Source organism: Myotis nattereri, assembly GCF_964212035.1.
Source record: "Myotis nattereri genome assembly, chromosome: 4".
Classification (NCBI taxonomy): Eukaryota; Metazoa; Chordata; class Mammalia; order Chiroptera; family Vespertilionidae; genus Myotis; species Myotis nattereri.
In genome coordinates this window covers 51,209,579-51,234,986 of record NC_138079.1, presented here as the reverse complement: position 1 = coordinate 51,234,986, position 25,408 = coordinate 51,209,579, and the positions used below count along the sequence as shown (strand labels likewise).

The 25,408-nt window shown below is 39.9% G+C and overlaps 1 pseudogene across 1 annotated transcript; it reads left to right on the top strand.

Annotated features, from left to right (window-relative positions):
* The first annotated feature begins 311 nt into the window (after positions 1–311).
* On the top strand, positions 312–843 carry LOC308518772 (ferritin light chain-like; annotated as a pseudogene). The gene has a single exon. The product of its transcript is annotated as a ferritin light chain-like (transcript).
* Positions 844–25,408: the final 24,565 nt, after the last annotated feature.

Here is a 25,408-nt window from a genome sequence, read left to right as displayed (position 1 = left end):
TTGTCTGAATTATTTTATCCGTGTGTATAAATAACTTTTGAAATTAAAAAAAAAATGTAAAAATTTACCATAAGATATTTTTAATGTCTTCTCAGGGGAGAGAGAAACTTGTTAAAACCAAGTGCCCTCGAGCGGTCCCAGATCTGTCTCTTGCTTCAACAATGATTGGATGGAACAGACCCAGGGACACCCCTTCTTCCAGCCCTGGCCACTCTCCTGCATCTTATCCAGTCACCACCTTCAGAACCACCTCCAGGACCAGCCAACACACCGGGTTTTCTTCTACTTTAACTCCTTATTGCCAGACAACCATGAGCTCCCAAATTCGTCAGAATTATTCCACCGAGGTGGAGGCTGCAGTCAACCCCCTGGCCACCGGGCATCTGCGGGCCTCCCACACCTACCTCTCTCTGGGCTTCTATTTCCACCCTGACGATGCGGCTCTGGAGGGCGTGGGCCACTTCTTCACAGAGTTGGCGAGTTGGCGGAGAAGAAGCGAGAGGGCGCCGAGCGTCTCTTAAAGTTGCAAAACCAGCGCGGTGGCCACATTCCCTTCCAGGGCGTGCGGAAGCCTCCCCAAGATGAGTGGGCCAAACTCAGGACGCCATGGCAGCCGCGCTGGCCTTGCAGAGGAACCCGAACCAGGCCCTGGTGGAGCCGCAGGCCCTGGTTCTACCTGTGCAGACCCTCGTCTCTGTGACCTCCTGGAGAACCACTTCCGGGATGAGGGGCTGAAACTCATCAAGAAGATGGGCGACACCTGACTCGCCTCCGCAGGCTGGCCGCCCCCAGGCTGGGCTGAGCGAGTATCCCTTCGAAAGGCTCACCCTCAAGCAGGACTAGGAGCCTGTGGAGCCCAGAGGCCTTTGAGGGGGCCCTCTGAATTACCTGGTGTCTGGCTTTTACCTGAGCCTCTTCCCTAAACTCCTAGCCATTCTTTTAACCACCCTGAAGCCCTCTCCCATGCATTGGACCAAATGAAACAATAAAGCTTTTTGCAACAAAAAAAAGAAAAGAAACTTGTTAAAACCTACTCCTCTCCCCCTCCCCATTTCCCCCTTACATGTAAAGTAGCATCTTTGCAATTTAACAAAAGGGCTGTAATTCTCTTGAAATACCAGGGCTCATTTTTAGTTCACTAAGTCTTCCAAGGAAGTTAGAGATTTCTTATTATATATCTTCCTTTCTTCTCTTTGAAAACAAATACTGTGTGTTTATGTACTTCCCTCTACTTTTAGACTACGCCCTCACAGATTATCTAATCAGGAAATGCAAATGTATCTTTATTGTTAATTACAAAGAAAAAATGTAAACCAGAAATATATTCCAAGCATTTTGCATTTGATACCATAGAACAAAGGATGGCAAGATTCACCACTAATGAAGGGCCTCTACAAATTTACACTAGGTAACTGAAACTAAAAGAAAACATACAAATAATCATCCCTTCATGAGAGAGATTCTAATAAATTTAATTTTTTAAAGTACTTTATCCCATTGTTTTTACAAAAAGAAATACATATGCATGTGTATCAGTCATAAATGAATAGAAAAGAGAGAGAAAATAAGCTCATAAAATTAGGAGAGTGCTACCTCTCAGGAAGTCAGTGGAGGTGGGAGAAATAATAAAAGAAAGGTTTTGTATTTTTTTTTTACTATAGTTCTGTATAGTTGGAGGTTTTTAATTTGTTTGCACTGATTTTTAAAGATAGAGGATGAGAGGGAGAGAGAGAGAGAGAGAAATATCTATGTGAGAGAGAAATATGGATCAGCTGCCTCCTGCACACCTGCTACTGAGGATTGAGCCCACAACCCAGGCATATGCCCTAACCAGGAAGTGAACCTGCAACCTTTTGGTGCATGGGATGATGCTCAACTAACTGAGCCACACTGGCCAGGACTAGTTTGATTTCAACAATTATATATATTTATGTTTTATGTAATATGTATCATAATAATAAAAGGACAAGAGGCATCACGACCAAAACGACCAAATGACTAGTCACCATGAGGTGCATAGAGCTCCTCTCAGGCCCTCCCCTGCAGCCCACATGCTTTGATCACAGCAAGGCTTGCAGCCAGTGGGCAGGTGGGGCCCCGGACGGGTGGGTGCAGCAAAGTGGGTGGGGCTGCAGGCGGGGTGGGCAAGTGGGCGGGGCGTGAGCGTGGAGCGGCGGGTGGGGCGTGCACAGGTGGGGCTGCAAATGCAGCTGGGCATGCGTGGGAGGGCAGGGCCACGTGATATCACCCGCTGAGCCTCATAAAATCAGTGACTAATATTTTTAGGGTATTTTAGAGTAGTTAAACTAAAATTTTCAAAAAATACAAATAAATCATACTAAGGCATTGAGATCTTAGTATTTAAACAAGTACCATGGAAAATAATATTAAACATTCAGAAATGAAACAGTTCTTATAATGAATGAACAATCTTCTATTTTTCCTGTGTTTATGTCTAGATTTCTGCATTGATATAGTCTATACCTAAAGTATGGTATGCCATTATTCTATTACAAAAATGACAATAGTAAAACAAATTTGACTTCTATAACATTGCAATTCTTAGTCTATAATCACTCAAGGAAATACGGTGGAGAAAAAGAGAGTGAATAAGTTATAAATTTATATACTTTGACTGATTTTTAATGTATTGATTTCTTTTTTTGAGGTATCGAATTTCATAATTATCTCTTCTAATTTTCTAAATGGTGAAGAATTTTAAGGGAAATGATAAAAGTGCTTGATTGGATGTTACCTTCAAATCCATGACCCACTTCCTGAAACCTCGCTGATGGGCTCTCATGTGGAGCATTTCCCATCAGTAGCTGAAATTACCTTTCAGATCCTCCAACATGTTTCAGAATCTTAGGATGAATAATTAATGCAACTGCACTCACAAACCTTTGTAATGAGTACATATTTTATAAGTAAATAACTAATGTCCAATACCAAATGAATACCAATGGAATAGAGATTTCTGGGAAGTAGGCTTGGTGTTTTGTGTGAAGCCTGAAACTGATACTGATCGGCTAATCACAAACTTCCACTTTTATTAGTTGGTTTTTAGACCCATTTGCTGAGTGTGTCAGTTTAATTCTCATATTGGCAAATGAATGTTGTTTGTGGCTCATAAAAGAGAATGGAATTAGCTATATCATTTAACCACAGGAAGCCACAAATAATGTTAACTGATCAGCTGCCCATAAATTTATTCTTTTTTAACTGTTGAATTATGCATTCAATATTCTGCACCTGAAAGCAGTTTTTTTCTCCTTTCCTGTATTTGTGTCAGTCTTTTCTACTCTGTGAATCATATCTATATTCATAAAGGACATTACAGGAATAAAAGCTTGCATTTTATACATATATACACATATACATGCATATACATATATGTATATATATATAATAGTTCAGCCTCACATGCCTGCATTATTTTGAAATATTTTTCATTTAATTTAATATTTTCTTAAAAGCCAGACTTTGTAAATCTAATTCATAGCCTCTGCATTGCATAAAAACACATAACTAAAAGAGTATTCATTGAACTGACCATTTTCCCTGGTGAACACCAAAGAAATCATACTCCTGGATTAACTCTGTTTTTACAAGGTTAGTTTTCCTGACATCTATAAACTTTTTTCAAGCAAAATTATTTCAAGTGATCATAAGAATGTTAACTTTCTTCTAGTCACTTAGGACAAGCAAATTATGTCTCATTTTCCATTGGCTTCGAGGTCCTCAAACAGAGAGGGAACTCTGACCTGTGTGATAATAATCTCTAATATTTTTACAGAAATTGTCCCTGAAGTGTATTGGCCTAAGGCAAAGAAAAGCTACTGGTTAATGTGAAGAATCTACTAGGAGGGCTAAAGAAGCTGCAAGTTGCATGGTGGGGTCAACAGGGTCCAAGCTCAGTCCTGCACAGTTACTAGGAGAGCATGGAGAAGTTAACTTGACTTCTCTGTATCTCAGTATCATCATGTGCAAATGGGAATAATTTATCTCAGAACTGTTATTAAAACAATGCATTTAAAGTGCATGACAGCCCTAGCTGGTTTGGCTCAGTGGATAGAGTGTCAGCCCAGATTCAATTCTGGTCAAGGGCACATGCCTGGGTTGCAAGCTTGGTCCCCAGTGTGGGGTGTGCAAGAGGCAGCCAATCAATGATTCTCTCTCTCTCATTATTGATGTTTCTCTCTCTCCCCTCTCCCTTCTCTGAAATCAATAAAATATAAATAAATAAATAAATAAATAAATAAATAAATAAATAAATAAAGTACATGACAAAAAATACATAAAGAACAAAAATAAAGTGCTTGACACCCAGTAAAGGGTCTATAAACATCAGTTTCCTCTACACCCTCTCTCCTTCCCTGATCCAGCTACAAGTATCATATCTAAAACTCCTAGATAGTACCCCACTGGTGTGGCTCAGTGGTTGACATCAACCTATGAACCAGAAGGTCACAGTTTGATTCCTGGTTGAGGTTGTGGTCTTGATCCCAAGTGTGAGACATGAAGGAGGCAGCCAATGATGCTCTCTCATCTTTGATATTTCTATCTCTCTTGGATTACCTCTGTTTTTTACAAAGGTAGTTTCCCTTTCCCTTCCTTTCTGAAATCAATAAAAATATATTTTAAAAATAAAACTACCAGATATCATCTCTCAGAAAGGACAGGTATGATTTTTATCATGCAGCCTTTAAATATTAAGGCAACCATGCACTGCTCACTGAACTTTCCCTTCTAACTATACTTTTATCTTCATGACATTCATCACAACTGTAATTACTTTTTAAAATCATTTTTTATTTTTCAATTATAGTTGACATACAATATTATATTAGTTTCTGGTGTACACCCCAGGGATTAGACATTATATAACTTACTAAGTGATCATCCCAATAAATCTCATACCCATCAAACACCATACATAATGATTAGAATACTATTGACTATGCTGTATTTTACATCGCCATGACTATTCTGTAACTACTAATTTGTACTTCTTAATCCCTTCACCTTTTTCATCCAACCCCCCTCCCATCTGTAAAACCATAAAAATGTTCTCTATATCTATCAGTCTCCGTTCTGTTTCTTTATTTTTTTTATTCAATTGTTTTTTTCTCCTTTTTATTGAATTTATTGGGGTGACACTGATTAACAAAATTATACAAGTTTCAGGTGAACAATTTCACAACACATCATCTGTATATCTTATTGCTATTAGTCTATCTCTATTTTGCTTGTTAGTTTATTTTGTTCATTCCACATATAAGTGAAATGATATGATACTTGTTTTTCTCTACCCAGTTTATTTCACTTAGCATAATACTCTCCAGGTCCATCATGCTGTCACAAAGAGCAAGATTTCCTTCTCTTTTACAGCCTACTATTCCATTGCATAAATGTACTTTAGCTATTTTTTGGTGATAGATATGTATTTATTGCCATTTTATTTATATTTTTATCTTATTTTTTTGTTTTCTTTTTCTTCCTAAAGAAGACCCTTTATTTTTTTTCTATGCCCTTGGCCAGAATTGAACCCGGGACCCTTCAGTCCGCAGGTTGACGCTCTATCCACTGAGCCAAACCAGTCAGGGCAAGAAGACCCTTTAACATTTCATGTAATATTGGTTTGGTGGTGCTGAAATCCTTCAGCTTTTTCCAATCTGGGAAGCTCTTTATATGTCCTTCGATTCTAAATAATAGTTTTTCTGGGTAGAGTAATCTTGGTTGTAGGTACTTGCTTTCCATCATTTTGAATATTTCTGGCCAATACTTCTGGCCTGTAAAGTTTCTACTGAGAAATCAGCTGACAATCTTGTTGGAGCTCCCTTATAGGTAACTAAACACCTTTTCTACTTTTAGGAGTCTCTCTTTATCATTAACATTTTGCATTTTAATTATGATGTGTCTTGGTGTGGGCCTCTTTGAGTTCATCTTGTTTGGGACTCTCTGTGCTTCCTGGACTTGTGTGTCTATTTCTTTCACTAGGTTAGATAAGTTTTTGACATTATTTTTTAAATAGATTTTCAATTTCTTGCTCTCTCTCTCTTCTCCTTCTGGCACCCCAAGAATGCCAAGGATGTGAATATTTGTACACTTGAAGTTATCCCAGAGGCTCCTTACACTATCTTCATTTTTTTTTTAATTCTTTTTTCTTTTTGCTGTTCAGATTGGGGTTTTTTGCTTCCTTATAGTCCAAATCACTGTTTTAATACTCAGCTTCATCTACTCTACTGTTGATCCCATGTAAATTATTCTTCATTTCAGATAGTGTATCCTTTGTTTCTGACTTGTTTTTTTTATGGTTTCCATGTCCTTTATTAATGTTTTCCATGTCCATTTTATGCGGTTGAAGCTCTAAGTTCAACCACTTTTCCCTTAAGTTCATTGACCATCCTTATAACCAGTGTTTTAAACTCTTCATTTAGTATATTGCTTGTCTCCATTTTGTTTAATTCTTTTTCTGGAGTATTGTTCTGTTCTTTAATTTGGGACCTGTTTCTTTGTCTCCTCCTTTTGGCAGCCTCCCTGTGTTTGTTTCTATGTATTAGATAGAGCTGTTATGTCTCCCAGTTTTGGCAGAGTGGCCTAATATAGTAGCTGCCCAGTAGGGTCCAGTAGTACAGCCACCCCATTCACCTGAGCTGGGCACTCCAAGTGCACTCCCCCACCATGTGAGCTGTGCACACCATCCTCTTGTAATTGAGCCTTGATTGCTGTTGGCATGTCAATGGGAGGGATTTATTTCCAGGCCAATCAGCTGCAATGACTGGCTGCAACCTCGGTGGAGGATCAGCTGTGCAAGAGCCCACCCATAGAGCAGGACTTACTTCAGCTGGGCTCTGGTGCCAGCTGAGTCCACCCCTTTATTTGTGTCACTTGTGGAGATGGTTGAGTGCTTTGAGATGGAATGAAGCTATCCACTGGGTGTGCTGGCTCTGGGGCCTCCCAGGAGGTATAGGCCAAGGTCAGCCACAGCCTGTGTTCTTCCCAGGGCCACCTGGCATGAGCAACAAAGTGATCTGCAGAAAGCTACTGCTTGTGCTGGGCTTGGAGGTGCCCATGAGAGGCCAAGCTGCAAATCAAGGCCGGCTGCTGGAGCCACTTAGCAAGAGGTACAGGTTTTGCATGTTTGAGTGATTTTAGAAAAGTCTGGAGCATGAACCAAGACAGGCCATTCCTATGAAAAAGCCACTGGAAACAGCTTGGGTCAGTCCACTTTTTGGGTGGGGCAGAGTCTTAGGGAATCACCTGGGTGGTGAAAGTGACAGCCAGTTGATGGAGACTCAGATATGGTGCCCACCTGCCAGCTCTATAAGAGAAGGGCTCAGAAAAGAAACAGTGGCCTCTGCTAGCACTTCTTATCTGGGAAAAAGCTGTCCCTCCAGCTCTTGCCTTACTGCTAGACACTTCAGTTCCTCCCCATTTGTCCCTGGATACCTTCAAACTGCTGTCCCAGTGTTTGAACACAGAGAGAGTGAGTCCAAGTAAGTCTGTGCTCAGCCCTTTAAAAGGAACTGCCTGGGAGTCCAGCAAACTCCACCTCACTCAGCCACAATCCCCACTGGTTTTCACAGCTAGAATTTGTAGGGACCTCTCTTCCTGGCACTGGAACTGTGGGCTTGGGGCCTGGTGTGGGGCTGGCACTCCTCACTCATCAACGGGGACAGTGAGATACCCCTCCCAAATTTTATCTTCCACACATGGATGTGGGACCAGCCAGTTCTGCACCTCTACCCCTCCTACCAGTTTTGATGTGGAGGCTTCTTTATATCCTTAGCTGTAGGACTTCCATTCAGTTAGACTTCAGGTGGTTCTAAATGATGGCTGTTCTGAGTTTAGCTGTATATTTTATGTGGTTGTGGGAGGATGCAAGTACTGCATTTACCTACCCTGCCATTTTGACCAGAAGCCAAATGCTCTTATAACTATTTGAATGTCCATTCCCTCCACTAAGCTGTGACTATATTAGGACAATTACCATTTCTGTCTTCTACCATTGCAACTTCAGAGCATAATACATGCAACTCTTTAAAACAATTTATTTTTTAATGGATTAAAATTAAACTCTCTAAGATCAATGGCCTTTTACCTGAATCATAAGTAGCTACTACAGGCATATTAAACCATAGAATATGCAATCTATATATATAAAAGCCTAAACCATGGGCCAACTGGCCAGTAGCTATGATGCGTACTGACCACCAGGGGGCAGACGCTCAACAAAGGAGCTGCTGAGAGGCAACAACTTTGCAGAGTGCCCTCTCACACTCTGGGACCCCTCGGGAGATGTTGGACTATTGGTTTCGGCCCAATCCTCACAGGCCAGGCCAAGGGACCCCACCAGTGCATGAATCCATGCACCAGGCCTCTAGTCGAAAATAAAATTTCCAAGGCAAAAACAAAAAAGAGTGAATGTTTACCAATACATAAAGTTCAACATCTCCATATGTTCCAGACAAAATGCTTTCAAATAGTTCATCCTATCATATAATATTGTTGATCACTTTTAAAAAACATACTGATGCTACTTTAATTATTATATACAGCTATTCATGTGTGTATGTTATGCCAAAAAGATCAATTGGCAATGATCTTTCTTAAGAAGAACATGAACATGTCCTTCGATTTGTTGCTGGTGCTGTTATTTGCAGAGCCTAAGGCTATTTAAGACTTTACTTTAAACTCAAGGTTTACTTGAAACCTTTACTAAAGAAGGGGAAACATTTATGATCATTCCATTCGGTGAACTGTCTGCCACTGCCATTATTTAAATTAAACCAATTTTAATCCATTAATAATAAATTATTTTTAAAATGATAATTAAGATTCTCTTCACAAGAAAACAAAAAGCAAACAAATACAATATTGATTTTTCAGAGCCCACGGCAATGTGCACTTTATTTTTAATGCATTTTAAGTGAAAATTCTAAAACTGCAAAAGAAACCTGTTATACAGAGTTGAGAAAAGATTAATCTGCTTGAAAACTTTTGATACATAAAAAAGTAGCATGGAGAGATGTGTACTAGAATAGCAATGGTGAAAACAGCTCAGTAAAGAGAATTCATAGTAATTAGACTTGCCTAAACCAGAAAATTAATTTCAGGATGTGAATACTCACTGACAGTTTTAATTTAATTATTCCTATAATACTTTTATTTATTAGGTCTTTACTTATTTAACAAGCACTTACTAAGTGCCTGTGCAATAGTAGGCACTGTACTAAATGTAAATAATATGGGGCATGAAATCAGACAGATCTGGGTTTAAATCTATGCTCACTCACTGTTAGCTGTATGATAGCTAAAGGTTTCTTGCTATGTGCAGGACTCACTATTCTCCTCTATAAAACAAATATGACAATACCTAGTCCAAAGAATTCTTGTGAGAATCCTTTAATGTAGGTGATGAGAAAGAAGGAAGAAATAATAATGATCTCAAAGTCTCTAGAGCAGCAGTTCTCAACCTGTGGGTCGCGACTCCTTTGGCAATCGAATGACCCTTTCACAGGGGTCGCCTAAGACCATCCTGCATATCAGATATTTACATTACGATTCATAACAGTAGCAACATTACAGTTATGAAGTAGCAACGAAAATAATTTTATGGTTGGGTCACAACATGAGGAACTGTATTTAAAGGGCCAGAAGGTTGAGAACCACTGTCTAGTATGAAGTACATGGAGATTCTAGTAAGTAAAATAGAGAGCAAAAGATAGAAAATTTGGAAGTGGTACATATGAGAAAAGAATGAGAAATTTAACTTGGACTTCTTAAGGTGCTGTGAAATAAATTTTGACATCATAAGCATGTCAGAGATGGGTGACATTTTGAAAGTGAGTGGGATTATCCAGGAAGAGCATGAAGATGATGAAGATCCTGTATAATAAAAGGCTAGTATGCAAATTGTCCCCTCAGGAGTTTGACTGACTGGGAGTTTGACCGCTTGCTATGTCGTGCACTGACCACCAGGGGGTGGTGCAGAACAAAGAAAGGCCCTGGCTGGCAGCTGGAAGCCAGGGGAAGGAAGGCCCTGATTGGCCCTGATTGCCGCCCAGGCCTAGGGACCCTACCCATGCATGAATTTCATGCACCTGGCCTCTAGTATATATATAAAACCCTAATATGCAAATAGACCAAACAGCGGAACAACTGAACAACCGAACAACCGTTAACTATGACGTGCGCTGACCACCAGGGGGCACGCATGGAACATGGCAGGCGTCGGCCATGGTGGGATGGTGGAGCAGGTGAGCAGGGGTGCCAGACCAAGTCAGGGTGCCAGTCACTGTCATCAGAGCGAGCCTCTGGTTGTTACTGAAAATTCTTTGCTCAGGGCTGTCAGTGGGTGCGAGCAGGACTGGCTCCGGCAGTGGGTGTGAGCAGGACCATTGCCGGCAACGGATGCGAGAGGTGGCTGCCAGCCCCAATCGCCCCTGAGGGCTTCTCCACCTCCCCCTGCTCCTGAGGGCCAATCAGGACAGCAGCAGCCACTCACACCCACTGATGGCACTGGCCTCAATCACTCCATGCCATCAGCGGGTGCGAACTGGGAGCGGTGGTGGTGGTGGGAGCGGGGCTGCCAGCAGAGAGGGGACCAGGGGCCACAGTGGGAAGGGCTGGTGAGGGGCGCGGAGGATGAGCCTAGACCCGCCCCTGTGCCCATCGTAGCCTCATGGCCCATATTTCCTTTCAAGGTGCACAAATTCGTGCACTGGGCCCCTAGTGTGTTAATATTTCTAAAGAAAAAGATAAGACTAAGGAGATGATAAAGGTGTCAGAAATGTAGACAATCTATGAAAGAATGGCCTTGGAAAACCATGGGAGCAAAGAATGATTTTTTAAAGGCACAGGATTGGGAAGATGAAAAATATGAATCCTGATAAATACAAAGATATGTACAAAGAAAGCAGACAGAAAAATGGTCCATTGTGCCAAACAGTAAATGTAGAGGTAGTCCACCTGGGCCTTGACAGTTTTGCATTCCTTACAGCAAAGTAAGAGAGAATCAACAAAGTCACATTTCGAGCTTTTACATTTTACCAATCATTTGTGAGAAGAAATGTCATTGCATTGTAGTTCTCATTTTAATCAGTCAAATCCCAGAACTTCACACTCTAAAGCATGGGAAAAGTAATTTGATCCAGAAACATAATTATAAGTAGAGCAACCGTCCTTTGGTTCTATCAGGATAAATTGTCTCTGATTTACTGGATTGAGTTGTTTCAGTGGACACATAAAGCAAACACCTAGAACTGTCAGGTTGTTGTCTTGGTTTAATGGGTAGAGTAGAAACTCTTATGATGCCTCTGTTCCCAGACTAGTTCCATCACCGTCCAACAAGACTTGGGGCAGATTACCAGACCACTCTAAGCCCAGATCTCCTCTCATCTATAAAACAGATAATGATAGTACATACTACATGGAATTATAATAGAATGTGTGATAGGCAGAATAATGAACTCCCCCAAAATGTCCACATTCTAATCTCTGGAATATGTGTCTGTATCACCCTATATGTGAAAGGGACTTTGCAGATGTGATTAAGGTACAGACCTGATAGAGGGGATTGTTTTGTACTATCCAAATAGATTCAGTGTAATCACAAATGTTCTGCAGAGTCAGAGAAGGAGATGTGACTCAGCGATCATAGTGCCATGGCTGTTGTCTTTAAAGACCAAGGGAGAGCCCATGAACCAAGGATTGCAGATAGCTTCTAGAACCATAGAAGGCAAGGGAACAGATTCTTCCCTGGAGTCTCCGGGAGAAATATAATCCTGCCAATACCTTAATTGTAGCCCAGTGAAACCTATTTGGACGTCTTCCAGAATTCTAAGATAATTAAATTTGTGTGTTTTTAAACCACTAAATGTGTGGTAATTTGTTTGCAAGAGCCAAAGGAAACTAATCTAGAATGTAATGAGAAAACGTATTCATAATGTTAGTACAATGCCGGACACACTGAAGTACTCAATAAATGTTAAAATGATAATGATGAATGATGATAATGCATACTTTTGTTCTGATAATAATTTCAGGAAATATTGACTAGTAAGTAGAATCTTATAAAAATGCCAATATTTAATCATTTTGGCCTATAAAAATCCTTTAATATGGTCTAATCTAATATTTCTAAGCCTACTACTTATTCATAGGAATTTTAAAAACATTAAAAGAAGGTGCCTATTTCCTCAAAGTTCATTTTACTATTCACTCTTAAATTACAATGTCATGAGACTGTTACAAGGATTAAATGAGATAATGTATGGGAAGTAGTACCAAGAGTACTAATAATAATCCTGAATACATATTGGCCATTACTATGCTCTTTAATGTAAGTTCCAGGAGAGCAGGGACTTCATCTGTTATTCACTGCTGTAACTTCTGCTCACACAACAGTGCATTTTCATATATTATTTATAATTTAAAATTTTGAACCAAAAAAAATATCTATGTAGTTTCCTATAGTGCCTGTCCACTATGCCTTTTTGTTAGCACTATCATGTTTCTAAAATTTTTTTGCTGGGTTAAAAACTATCACTTGGGTGTGATGTTGTCACATATTCTGTTTCTCTTTTGTATCATGATCTTTTTTTTTTTTTTTGCTGTGTCTTACACATTATTTGTAGTTTTCATAGTGCCTAATCATAGGGGCAAGAACTTTTCACTGACTGACTGACACAAGTAAAATGTCTTTTAACAGAGGTGCCTTCTTTCTGCCTCCCTCCTGGTTAAAGGAAATAAGTAACCCACCTTTCCTTTGTTCATGGCTAACAGTGTGGAACTGAACCAGAATTTTAAAGATACCAAAAATATGACAAGAATATATAAGTGCTCTCCCACATTTTCCTGCCCCCTTATTATTAGGTAAAATCATGTGACCAGCTATGGCCATGGTCTGCAAGAGGAAATGATTTGTGCACCTCCCAAAGCAGTTAAGTCTTTGTGGGACCCTTCAATTCTCAAATCTTGTCAAAGAGGTCCCATTTCAGACAGTGCAACTATAAGCAATCTGCTTTACCTACCTTCCTTTTTAACTGTGAGAAGCAAAGCCACACACACTCATTAGACCAGCAGCGTAAGTGAGAAATACGTTTCTTGTGTGTTTGTTGAGCCATTGAGATTTTAAAATTATTTGTTAATATTACCCTGACCAATAAAAAACACATATAGTTAATAATTAAATAATCCAAATGATACATTGTTTTTATAAGGGTAAGGAAAACTAACTACCAATCAATTACTTTCAAAATAACTTTAAAAAAAGAAATTGTCTTGAGGGAAGACTGGGGACATAATAAAATAGCAAGAAACAAAGAAATCAAAGCATTGAATATCATAAATGAAATAACAGCCACCAGAGATAAAGTTAGACAAAATTTGAGATTTATGCTACTGGTTCACAACACACATAAAGAAAAGCAATATTCTAAGTTTCATAATGCCAGAGAACAGACACCCTTGTTTAACATTAATGGATATTGTATGTTATTAGCCACTATTATTGCTTATATTAGAATTCTAGCCAGATGTTCACCAGCTGACAACATAACTCTGAGAATTTCAAATAGAGAGAGACCAGCTGAAATATTATGAAAATAACACTCTACCTCAGTGGTTCTCAAACTTTACTGTGAACAAAAATCACATAGGGATTTGGTGTGAAGGCAGATTCCTGAGCCCACATCCAACTACTCAACTATACTAATAAAAGGGTAATATGCTAATTAGACCAGGTCAACTGGCCATCTTCTGGACGTCTGACTTCCTTCCGGACAAAGCCATGGTGGTGGGGGCCAAGGCAGAGGCAGTTAGGGGCAATCAGGCTGGCAGGGGAGAGCAGTTAGGGGCAAGATCAGGCTGGCAGGGGGTTAGGGGCGACCAGGCCAGCAGGGGAGAGAAGTTGGAGGCAGGTGAGTGGTTAGGAGCCAGTGGTCCTGGATTGTGAGGGATCAGGCCTATACAAGCAGTCAGACATCCCCTAAGAGGTCCCGGATTGGAGAGTGTGCAGGCCGGGCTGAGGGATACCACCCCCACCCCCATGCACGAATTTCATGCACCAAGCCTCTAGTATAAACTATATCTAGAGAAATCCCCCATAACTGGAAATTTAAGCAAACATTCTAGGGGACTAATGCAAGTGGTCTATGCACCATACTTTTGGAAAAAAGTGTCCTTTATTAGTAATTGGCTCCAACATAAAACACCCTCCCAACATATATTCTAATGTTTGCCTTTCCCTTCAAGTTTGTTTTATCAGAGTTAATTTTAATATTACAACGGAGATAGTTTTTTTCTCCCTTCACATAAAATAATATGTAATAAATATACGTATAAATAATCATACATATACACACACATACCATTTCTTATATAGGTATCTATATAATTCTTACATTAGTTTGAATGTTCATTTGGTTGAAATAATCAAAAATATTTTTTTCTAGCTATTATGTATTTCTAGAAGTATGTGTTATTTTCATCTTTAGTATTGATGATGTCATAAGAGTCTTATTGCCTTTTCAATTAGAAAAACCTATGAAGATTGTTATGGGGCTTAAATGAGATATCATAGGTAAAGTATCTAGACCAGTGCTTAGACTATAGTAACTCTAATAGGTACTACTGATTTTAAATATTATTCACTTGACTAGAACATAAGCTTCATGAGAGCAGAGACCTCTATGTTTTATTCATCGCTGTAACTTCTGCTCCAACACATAGAGAACAATTTATAAATATTTGTTGGATGCATGGATGAGCAGGACTTTGAAAATTGCTGTTATTACAATAACCGACTTAGGTCTATACCATTTAAAAGCTGGAGGGTAAACACCTCATACCTGGTGCTATTTTTAGATTGTTTCACCATCTGTCTTCCCTTCCTGCCTTCCTCACCCTTATCCTCACATCTTTATCACCCAAAACACAGAGTCTTCTAGTCTGTAATTCAGATATGACAATGTTTCAGAGTTGCCTCCATCCAGTTCCCTGAGGTGGAAAAAGACTATTGCTCAAACCCAAGATATTGCTCAACAAACCAGGGCCTGCATACAGGAGGCTGAGAGCTAATAGGTCCAGCTCAGCAGCCTCAGGTATGCAGACATCCATTAGGTCATCTGAGCACTGCATTCCAGCCACCATGTGGAATTTAACAGTCTTTGGTAGCAAATGCGTGCATAATTTGTGGATTTAAAACTGGGAAACACACAAGATGCTCCTTCAACAGTGAATGTACAACAACCTGGCAGAGTGATGGGCTGCCACAGTCAAACCTGCCATCAGAACTTGTCAAAGAATATCTCTATGCTGATGATGGAAACAGTAAACTTGTGAGGAAGAGAAAATATTAGCTTAAATCTTTCTCCATCTCCTACGGATGCCAGACAGCTGGATTAAAAAAGACTTTGGTGAAAAACATAAACCCTTCAAAAATAGTATCAAACGCATACTATCAAACATTGCAACACATTGTTCTGACAAAGAAATTTTCACTTGCAACACAAGTTCCAACACATCTGCTAGTAATTATTATGATGATTTTATTCCCTAATTTTGAATAATGGTTGTGTTCCTACCTTTTAAACCACACAGACATACATTGTACATGACATTAATGTTACATTTGTTTCTCATTATATGCGTTTCTCATTAACAACTAATTAGTCTTGATTTTTCTCCTTAAATTATGTAGTATTAGAAGAAATAGACCTTAAAAAATGTCAACAGCAGTCAGAGTTAAGTCAATATTAAAGAAACAAACAGCGTTGACCTATAGTTAACCTTGCAAGAAAGAGTAAAACTTGACCACTCAAAATGCATGTTTAAATTAACCAAAAAAGAGTGTTATAAAAAGAAAAACATGCTTCACACTACATTTTCCTTTGTAGAGAGAGAAAAAAAAAGATTAGCTGTGCTACATTTGGAATGAAACTGGATTATATCAGATTTGAACCACTAAAATATTTTCACCCCTCTTTCTTCATAGATAACCTGGACAACACACATTTCTTGAGCAAAAAAGAAAAAATGCTTTCAGCAAATGATGTATATGAATTGAAAAAAATTTAAATATTTAAAATATTACTTTTAAAATCTAAAACATCAACTGTCAAACTAAAACACTCTAATAAACTTAGACAATTCTAAACAATATGCTGGTATAATAAAATTAAAGATTTTTTATTTTCTTTTAATATATTTTTTATTGTTGATAGTATTACAGATATCTCCCATCCCCCCTTTCCTCCCCTCCCCACCCACCCCCAGGTCTTCACTACCCTATTTTTTTTCTTTGTCATAAATTTGAAATGTTATGTGCCACCTGTTAGAAATAAGAGTTATGCCCGGGGTGGGAATGGCTGTGGGCGGGTAGCAATCAGGGAAAAAGGAGACATATGTATAACTTTAGACAATAAATAAGTTAAAAAGTAAAATTTAAAAAAGAAATAAAAGTTATAACATTCATCCCATCTTTAACCTCTACACCTGACTGTACTGAATTTAAACTTTAAAAAATCAGGAAATCTCAACGATGCCATGTCTAGTTCACTAATAAGTTTAAATACGTTTTTAAACTGTCCTAATTATTTGACGAGAAGCAGACAACTTCCTTTACTTACCCAGACAGCAGTGCTGCATCGGGGGCAGAGATGCCCATAGTTGTAAGGCTCCTGCAGTGTGAGAAGGCAGAAAGAAGCTCAGCCCATCCCCAGATTCACCCTACCCGTCCCCAGATTCACCCTGCCTGTCCCCAGATTCACCCTGCCTGTCCAGAGTCCCTGGTAAAGTAGTCCTGACGTTGTCTCAAATCCAACAATTAAAAACACCTTAACAAGGTATTGACACTGCAACATGCTTCATAAACTATTGCCAGCTGGAGCAGGGCATGAGCTAGGTGAGGTCTGGAGAAAGAGAATGAAGAAAAGAAAGAAGTAATTTCACAGGTGGAAGAGACAGGAGAGACCATAGAAAAATTAATATGCCCTAGCTGGTTTGGCTCAGTGGATAGAACGTCGGCCTGCGGACTAAAGGGTCCTGGGTTCAATTCTGGTCAAGGGCACATGCCCAGGTTGCGGGCTCAATCCCCAGTGTGGGGTGTGCAGGAGGCAACCGATCAATGATTCTCTCTCATCATTGTTTCTATCTCTTTCCGCTCTCTTCCTCTCTGAAATCAATAACAATATATTTTTTTTAAAAAGAATATGAATTTCGAGAGGAAGAAAATGGCGGAGGTTTAGACAGACGTGTCGGTGCCTTGTCCCGGAGCAGATAAGGGCGGGCAGCTGAAACGGGTAGCATACAGCCCGAATAAGCAGAGGAGATTCAGCTGAGACAGTCTGCAGCCAGGAAAGACAGAGAAATCCTGGATAAAGGGAACGGTTAGAGGCTGAGGCTGAAACCTCTCCAGGTGCGCCAGCACAGCCGCGGAGACCGAGCCATCTTGGGTGACTGTCACCGGCATCCAGAGACCAGCTACTAACCCGGCAACAACAGCTCTCAAGCAGCGCAACTACGTGAACTCAGAGGAACTCTGCTTCTCCCCACAGAAAGATCCAAGCAACAGCGGCCTCCTGATCTCCACACGCTCTGTCTGAGGAACAGCTGCTGTGGGTGAAGCCTCCCTCCACCAGCCAGAAGAGCCACAACAGCTGTGAACAGCACCCATCAGAAGACCCGCTACCAACAGAGGAGCAGCTGCTACCACAACCGCCCAAGGAGCAACCACAGCCCGAGGAGCCACTGCCACCTAGGGAGCAGCCACTGAACGACTCAATATCTATATACGTCAGTGAGATCAAACATGGGTAGACAAAGAAATCCCCAAAGGAAAGAAAAGGAGGACTCACCAGAAAAGCAGCTAAGTGATACAGAGGCATACAACATGACAGAAAAAGAATTCAGAATAAGGGTCCTAGAGTGCATACACCGGATGGAGGAAAAAATCGACAACTTATCCAAGAAGCAAGAAGAAACAGATGAAAAAATCGACAACTTAAGTAAGACCCAAGAAGAAATGAAGTGCGATATAGCTGCAATAAAGAACACCATTGAAAGTATCAACAGTAGACTAGGAGAAGCGGAAGACCGAATTAGTGAATTAGAAGACAGGGAAGCAAAACACACCCAAACTGTACTTCAGTTGGAGAAAAAAATTAAAAGACAGGAGGAGAGCCTAAGGGAGCTTTGGGACAACATGAAACGAAACAACATACGAATAATAGGGGTGCCAGAACAACAGAAAGAGGAACAAGGATTAGAAAACCTATTGGAAGAAATAATATCAGAAAACTTCACTGAGGTGGGGAAGAAAAAAAGTCACACAAGCCCAGAGAGTCCCAAGCAAGGTGAACCTGAAAAGACCCACACCAAGACACATCATAATTACCATGGCAAATATTCAGGACAAAGAGAGAATCTTACAGGCTGCAAGAGAGAGACGGAAAGTTACATACAAGGGATCTCCCATTAGATTATCAAATGATTTCTCAACAGAAACACATCAGGCCAGAAAAGAATGGACGGAAATTTACAAAGTGATGCAAAGCAAAGGACTGAATCCAAGAATACTCTATCCAGCAAGGCTATCATTCAAACTTGAAGGGGAAATAAGAAGCTTCACAGACAAAAAAAGGCTAAGGGAGTTTATCACCACCAAGCCAGCAATGCAAGAAATGCTAAAGGGACTGGTGTAAAAAGAAGAAATAAAAATCCCAGAAAGAAAACAGCTACACAAAAAAAAGAAATGGCTACAAACAAGTACCTTTCAATAATAACTTTAAATGTAAACGGGCTAAATGCTCCAACCAAAAGATATCGAGTGGCTGAATGGATAAAAAATCATGACCCATACATTTGCTGTCTACAAGAGACCCACCTCATTAGAAAGGACTCACACAGACTGAAAGTGAAGGGATGGAAAAATATCTTTCAGGCTAATGGAAAAGAAAAGAAAGCTGGGGTAGCAATACTTATATCAGACAAAATAGACCTCAAAGTGAAGGCCATAACAAGAGATACGGAAGGCCACTTCATAATACTAAAAGGATCAATACAACAAGAAGATATAACCCTGATAAACATATATGCACCCAATGCAGGAGCAGCCAAATACATAAAAAATCTTCTGGAAGATATCAAAGGAGAGATCGACAACAATACAATCATAGTAGGGGACTTTAATACACCACTGTCATCACTGGATAAGTCCTCTAGACAAACAATCAGCAAAGATACAGCAATACTAAATGACTCACTAGATCAGATGGACTTAATAGACATCTTCAGAACACTTCACCCCAGTGCCACGGAATATACATTCTACTCAAGTGCTCATGACACATATTCAAAAATAGACCATATATTGGGTCACAAGCAAAGTATCCCCAAATTCAAGAAGATTGAAATCATAAAAAGCGTCTTCGCAGACCACGATGGCATAATATTAGAAATAAACTACAATAAAAACAACCGAAAATACTCAAACACCTGGAAGCTGAATAGCATGCTATTAAATATTGATTGGGTTACCAATGAAATCAAAGAAGAAATTAAGAACATCCTGGAAACTAATGACAATGAAAACACAACAATCCAAAATCTATGGGACACAATGAAAGCAGTCCTGAGAGGGAAGTTTATAGCTCTACAGGCCTATCTCAAAAAACAAGAAAAAATGGTAGTAAATCAGCTAACTCTACAACTCAAAGAATTAGAAAGAGAGCAACAAGAAAAGCCCAGAGTGAGCAGAAGGAAGGAGATAATAAAGATTAGAGCAGAAATAAATAACATAGAGACCAAAAAAATAATACAGAAAATCAATGAAACCAAGAGCTGGTTCTTCGAAAGGATAAACAAGATTGACAAACCTCTAGCCAGACTCACCAAGAAGCAAAGAGAGAGGACCCAAATAAACAAAATCAGAAACGATAGAGGTGAAATAACAACAGACCCCACAGACATACAAATGATTGTTAAAAAATACTATGGACAGCTCTACTCCAGCAAACTAGACAACCTGGAGGAAATGGACAAATTCCTAGAAAAATACAACATTCCAAAACTCAATCAGGAAGAATCTAAAAATCTCAACAGGCCAATAACTATGGAAGAAATTGAAGCAGTCATCAAAAAGCTTCCAGCAAACAAAAGCCCAGGACCAGACGGCTTCACAGGGGAGTTTTACCAAACATTCAAGGAAGAACTAAAACCTTTCCTCCTCAGACTACTACAAAAATTCAAGAGGAAGGAACACTTCCAAGCTCATTCTATGAAGCCAGCATCACCCTAATACCAAAGCCAGGTAAAGACAACACAATGAAAGAGAATTACAGGCCAATATCCCTCATGAACATAGATGCCAAAATCCTCAACAAAATCTTAGCAAATCGGATTCAGCAGTACATCAGAAAGATCATACACCATGACCAAGTAGGATTTATCCCAGGGATGCAAGGATGGTACAATATCCGCAAATCAATAAAAGTGATAAATCACATAAACAAATTGAAAGAAAAAAACCACATGGTCATATCAATTGATGCAGAAAAAGCATTTGACAAAATTCAACACCCATTTTTGATAAAAACTCTCAGCAAGGTGGGAGTAGAAGGATCATACCTCAACATAATAAAAGCCATATATGACAGGCCCACAGCCAACATCATACTCAATGGACAAAAACTTACACCATTTCCCCTAAGAACAGGAACAAGACAGGGATGCCCCCTCTCACCACTCCTGTTCAACATAGTACTGGAAGTGTTAGCCATTGCAATTCTGCAAGAAGAAGAAATAAAAGGCATCCAAATTGGAAAAGAGGAAGTAAAACTGTCCTTATTTGCAGACGACATGATATTATACATACAAAACCCTAGAGACTCCATCAAAAAGCTACTAGACTTAATACATGAATTTGGCAATGTAGCAGGATACAAAATTAACCCCAAGAAATCTGAGGCATTTCTATACACCAATAGTGAACTTTCAGAAAGAGAGATTATAAAAACAATCCCGTTTACCATCGCACCAAAAAAACTAAGCTACCTAGGAATAATCTTAACTAAAGAGGTAAAAGACCTCTACTCAGAAAACTACAGGACGTTGAAAAAAGAGATAGAGGAAGACATAAACAGATGGAAGAACATACTGTGTTCATGGATTGGTAGAATCAACTTCATTAAAATGTCCATACTACCCAAAGCAATCTATAAATTCAACGCACTTCCCATTAAAATACCAACGGCATACTTCAGAGATCTAGAACGAACTCTCCAAAAATTCATCTGGAATAAAAAAAGACCCCGAGTAGCTGCAGCAATCCTGAAAAAGAACAAAGTAGGTGGGATCTCAATACCAGATATCAAGTTGTATTACAAAGCCACTGTTCTCAAAACTGCCTGGTACTGGCACAAGAATAGGCATATAGATCAATGGAATAGAATAGAGAGCCCAGAAATTGGCCCGAACCAATATGCTCAATTAATATTTGACAAAGGAGGCAAGAACATACAATGGAGCCAAGATAGTCTCTTCAATAAATGGTGTTGGGAAAATTGGACAGATATATGCAAGAAAATGAAACTAGACCACCAACTTACACCATACACAAAAATAAACTCAAGATGGATAAAGGACTTAAATGTACGACAGGAAACCATAAAAATTCTAGAAGAATCCAAAGGCAACAAAATCTCAGACATATGCCGAAGCAATTTCTTCATTGATACAGCTCCTAGGGCACTTGAAACTAAAGAGAAAATGAACAAATGGGACTACATCAAAATAAAAAGCTTCTGCACAGCAAAAGAAACCATCAACAAAACAACAAGAAAACCCACTGTGTGGGAAAACATATTTGCCAATGTCATATCTGATAAGGGCCTAATCTCCAAAATTTATAGGGAACTCATACAACTTAACAAAAGGAAGATAAACAATCCAATCAAAAAATGGGCAAAGGACCTAAATAGACACCTTTCAAAAGAGGACATTCAGAAAGCCAAGAGACATATGAAAACATGCTCAAAGTCACTAATCATCCGAGAGATGCAAATCAAAACAACAATGAGGTACCATCTCACACCTGTCAGACTGGCTATCATCAACAAATCAACAAACGACAAGTGCTGGAGAGGATGTGGAGAAAAAGGAACACTTGTGCACTGCTGGTGGGAATGCAGACTGGTGCAGCCACTATGGAAGACAGTATGGCGTTTCCTTAAAAAACTGAAAATGGAACTCCCATTTGACCCTGTGATCCCACTTCTAGGAATATATCCCAAGAAACCAGAAACACCAATCAGAAAGGATATATGCACCCCTATGTTCACAGCAGCACAATTCACCATAGCTAAGATCTGGAAACAGCCTAAGTGTCCATCAGTAGATGAATGGATTAGAAAACTGTGGTACATCTACACGATGGAATACTATGCTGCTCTAAAAAGGAAGGAACTCTTACCATTTGCAACGTCATGGATGGAACTGGAGAGCATTATGCTAAGTGAAATAAGCCAGTCAATGAAGGAAACATACCACATGATCTCACTCATTCATGGATAATAGAGACCATTATAAACTTTTGAACAATAATAGATACAGAGGCAGAGCTGCCTCAAACAGATTGTCAAACTGCAGCGGGAAGGCCGGGGAGGGTTGGGGGGCAGGAGGTAGGGGGTAAGAGATCAACTAAAGGACTTGTATGCATGCATATAAGCATAACCAATGGACATAAGACACTGGGGGATAGGGGAGGCTAGGGGACTGTCTAGGGCGGGGGGATAAAATGGACACATATGTAATACCCTTTGTAATACTTTAAGCAATAAAAAAAAGAAAAAGAAAAAAAAAAAGAATATGAATTTCGAGAAAACCAAGATGGCGGCATAGGTAAACACCGGAGATTGCTGCCTCGCACAACCACTTCAAAAATACAACTAAAAGACGGAATGGACATCACCCAGAACCACAGGAAGGCTGGCTGAGTGGAAATTCTACAACTAGAAGGAAAGAGAAAAGCATACCGAGACTCAGAGGAGGTGCGGTGCGGAAGTAAAATACTAAGGTGCGGAGGTGCATGCGGAGCGGGCTGGTGGCTGAGGGCGCAGTTGTCTTTTTCAATCGGGAGGGAGTCTCAGGCTCTGAGCTCCAGTTCTGGGCGAGTCTCTGGGGACCCAGACTCAAACAGGAGAAGTGGGATTGTCTGGCATCGGTCAGAACTTGAGGGCAGCTTTCTCTTTGAGGTACTTGCAGCAATTGCTGGGACACTGAGAAGCAGAGCCTCTGAAGGCAGGACTGAGAGCAACCATAACTGCTCGCTCCGCCCGCCCTGTTGATCCCCTGGGACCCGCCCTGCCCAAACCTTGCAGAGGCATTTGCTGGATAGCCTCAGGCAAAGGCTAGATTAGCACCTCCCTAGAGATCAGGACAGAAGTTCTCCCACTGCAGACACAGCTGATTCTCACAGCCAATTGGCCTGGAGGTCAAATCCCCCCCAGTGTTACCTACAACAATCAAGGCTTAACTACAACAAGACTGTGCACAAAGACCACAAGGCGGTGCACCAAGAAAGCATAAAAAATGCGGAGACAAAGAAACAGGACACAAATGACAGAAATGGAAGAAAGCAAAATGCTGGATATAGAGTTCAAAACAACACTTTTAAGGTGTTTCAAGAACTGTCTAGAAGCCGCCGATAAATTTAGTAAGGCCCTCAAAAAGACTGGTGAGACCACCGATAAATGTAGTGAGATCCTCAAGAAATCTAGTGAGAGCCTCGATGTTGTGATAAAGGACCAACTAGAAATTAAGCATACACTGACTGAAATAAAGAATATTATACAGACTCCCAACAGCAGACTAGAGGATCACAAGAATCAAGTCAAAGATTTGAAATACGAAGAAGCAAAAAACATCCAACCAGAAAAGCAAAATGAAAAAAGAATCCAAATATACGAAGATAGTGTAAGGAGCTTCTGGGACAGCTTCAAGCGTACCAACATCTGAATTATAGGGGTGCCAGAAGAAGAGAGAGAGCAAGATATTGAAAACCTATTTGAAGAAATCATGACAGAAAACTTCCCCCACCTGGTGAAAGAAATAGACTTACAAATCCAGGAAGCACAGAGAACCCCAAACAAAAGGAATCCAAAGAGGACCACACCAAGACACATCATAATTAAAATGCCAAGAGCAAAAGACAAAGAGAGACTCTTAAAAGCAGCAAGAGAAAGAAACTCAGTTACATACAAGGGAGTACCCATAGGACTGTCAGCTGATTTCTCAACAGAAACTTTGCAGGCCAGAAGGGAGTGGCAAGAAATATTCAAAGTGATGAATACCAAGAACCTACAACCAAGATTACTTTATCCAGCAAAGCTATCATTCAGAATTGAAGGTCAGATAAAGAGCTTCACAGGTAAGAAAAAGCTAAAGGAGTTCATCACCACCAAACCAGTATTATATGAAATGCTGAAAGGTATCCTTTAAGAAGAGGAAGAAGAAGAAAAAGGTAAAGATACAAATTATGAACAACAAATACACATCTATCAACAAGTGAATCTGAAAATCAAGGGAATACATAATCTGATGAACAGAATGAACTGGTAATTATAATAGAATCAGGGGCATATAAAGGGAATGGACTGACTATTCTTGGGGGGCGGGGGGGAAGGGGTGTGGGGGATTCGGGAAGAGACTGGACAAAAATCACGCACCTATGAATGAGGACAGTGGGTGGGGAGTAAGGGCGGAGGGTGGGGTGGGAACTGGGTGGAGGGGAGTTGTGGGGGGGAAAAAGAGGAACAAATGTAATAATCTGAACAATAAAGATTTAATTTAAAAAAATAATAATAATAAAAATAAAAAGAATATAAATTTAATCCAGAGACATGGAACAGAGTGCGGAATCTCAGAGGGAAGGTGGGGGAGTGTGGGTGGGTGGGAGGTAATCAACCAAGGACTTTGTATGTATATATGCATGGCCCGTGGACACAGACAATGGGGTGGTGAGGGCCAGAGGTGGGGGCAGGGGCAGGTTGGAGGGGGTCAATGGGGGGGGGGAAAGGGGACATATGTAATACTTTCAACAATAAAGAATTGTTTGAAAAAGAATACAAATTTAGTGGGGAATTTTGTATAATTGTTCTATTTGGGGACAAAGTCTTATACAGAATAAAGATCAAGTAATATACTGCTCTGCAAACCACTGGAGCTATACTTTATATTTTCCGTTCCATTGAATCTCAATTTGGAGCTAGAAAAAATTTAAGTAGTGCTCTTTTTTTCTTTTTTTCTTTTTGTTTTCTGTTTTCTCAAAAACAAAAAATATTGAAACTTCTTTAACAATGCTCTCCTGTTTTAAGAAAATGAAAAAGGAGGAGGAGGAACAGGGGAA